The following is a 2477-nucleotide window of genomic DNA, read 5'->3' as shown; positions in this document are numbered from 1 at the left end:
GAGCTGGGCAGAATGACGCAAATGTGTCTGTATGTGCGCGCGCCAGTACGAGTTAGGCAAAGCATACACCAACGGCGCTACTGAGCTAGGTTGACAACTCGAGAACCTCCATGCGACGAGTCTAATTCTTCGTTCATTTCTGCTTCCTTCCCAACTTTCTTGGGGACAATTCGGCGGTGCAACATCAGCCACACACAGATCTGGCTCGTCAAGAATCGCCAAAAATGTGGCTGTTTTTTCCAACAGTTTTAATGGCGATATGATGTGCGTTTCTTGTTTGGTTAGGAGTTTGGTCTAGGTGGCCCGACCTGACCTTGCTGGCTGCTACTGAAAACCATCGTCGATCGAACACGCATCAATCAGGTGAGCCTGGCGTTGAACGGCTCCTTGTGGTAGTCTGGACAACAGTCAAAACAACTGTTGGGACCTTTGGGTACTAGCTAGTTGGACTTGGTTACTCACTTGTACTCCGTAGTACTCTACAGGTCTAGAAGAAATTAGGGATTCTTTGTCTGCTTCTACAGTGCCACTTATCTAAATATCCATATGAACCATACGCATTTATATGTGACATCACCGGAAACACTGCTGTGAGCCTGTGAACCGCCTCCTCACCGGGCACAAATTCCTCCTACATCGTCGTGCCACTTGAACGAACTGTGCATGTTTGCTGTTGATTGACTAAATGATCAAGCGTATATACGCCTCACCTTCACAGGTCATAACAGTCTTGCTCAGCTATCTGTAGCACCACCAGCGACACCTAGAGTAACATTAAGCTTGACCACTGACTGAATTCCTATCGTGAGGACAAGAGGAATCCTTGCTACACGGGTTATGAGGGTCCACCAATCAGTCTCACCTGCCTCCTGCCACCAGGCCACGTTACATTACCACCGCATGTGCAATTTTGCGAAGGCAGACACCATCAGCTCCAATTCTCCAAACCGGGAGATCGATGAGAAGTGGGATCAGGTTTCATGCTGCGTCGTGCTGGCCTCAGGATGACGTGTAAAATAGCCTGGCCGCCAACTTGCCGAGAGATTCCACGCTGTCGTCGCCTGCCAGGCTGCCACGGCGACTCGTCCATGGAAGACAGAGGTTTCCCGCGGAAAGTTTGACGCAAGTCGACTCAACAGCAACATGCCAACGTGGCAACGTGCACTTACCATTCTCGTCGTAAATGCCTTTTCGTTTTTGCAATTTGACAACGACGGCAGAAAATTGACATCCCTAGACTATACTAGACTACTAGTAAGAGCTATCTGATCCTTTTGGTAGGATGGATTTACAGGCAACTGAGTAAACTAAAAATCTCAACTTGTTCGCATGAAATGTTCACTCCTAGAAAAACTCAACAGAAAAAGTCCACTTCTCACTTACAAAACTACATGCATTCGACGCCAGGCTTTAGGCGGTATTTTCTTCTTCCGGTAAGCATGTTATTCATTTGGAGTTTTATTTTTTTTACTTAATACATTGTTTAAAACTAAAGGCCAAGGCCCGGCTTTGTAAAGCCAAAATGGCATTGTCAAAAAGTTTTGTATGTGCATCTCGACAATCTATGTGCGTTTGTACAGTTCCACGGAAAACCAAATTTTTTATGGGTTCACATGTTTTTATCTTTTTTACATAGCCCAAACAACAAGTCGATTTTTCATGAAAAGACTCTCTGCACACGTAGTATATGAAAATGTACACGTGATTTTTTTTTTATTTTTGATATTTTTAAAATGCATATATCAAATATGCATTTCAAAATAAAGGGAGCATATGCCCCCAAGAGCCAAAACATCACTCCCATAAATCAGACGGTATCACAAAACACAACTCAAGGTTGGTTGTATCAGCTCACTTTTTGTAGGACATATCTTTATCGATTGTCATTTGATCAAGATCTTTTCTCATTTTTTGCAGTACCAAATCAACATTGTTTAAACAAGCATGAAAGTATAGTTCCATGTTGGGTGTCTCCGGCATTGTAGACGATACCATATTTTCTTACAATATACATACTCAAATTTTATAAAGTTTGGCTTTGACCAAATATAACACACAGAGTAAATTTAAATGGTTTTAACATCTTGTTCAACTTATGACGTTCAAGTTCAAATTGATGTTCTAGTTCAGTTTAAATTCTTAAATTAATAGTTGATTGAGTTTTGTTGCCAACACAACATATCATAGGCGTAATCGCACCGCCTCAACCAAGAGGTCACCACGACACTCCGCATACCTCAAGCCAAACACACATATATTTATCGTCAGCCTCCTCTTACCCTTTCGATCAAACAATAAATTAATGCATTCTAACCCACTCAACAAAATAAAATGTGGCTATTACTAGCTGTGTGTCAACCAATCCCCCAACCAGACACGTACTTAGTAGACACAAACATTGAAGAATCTTCCACTAAGATTTTTAAAGATACCCAAACAGAGAAAATAAAACTTATAAGGCATTGTTGTGCACCTAA

Source organism: Lolium rigidum, chromosome 2 (assembly GCF_022539505.1).
Source record: "Lolium rigidum isolate FL_2022 chromosome 2, APGP_CSIRO_Lrig_0.1, whole genome shotgun sequence".
Taxonomy (NCBI): Eukaryota; Viridiplantae; Streptophyta; class Magnoliopsida; order Poales; family Poaceae; genus Lolium; species Lolium rigidum.
This window is presented reverse-complemented; position numbering follows the sequence as displayed.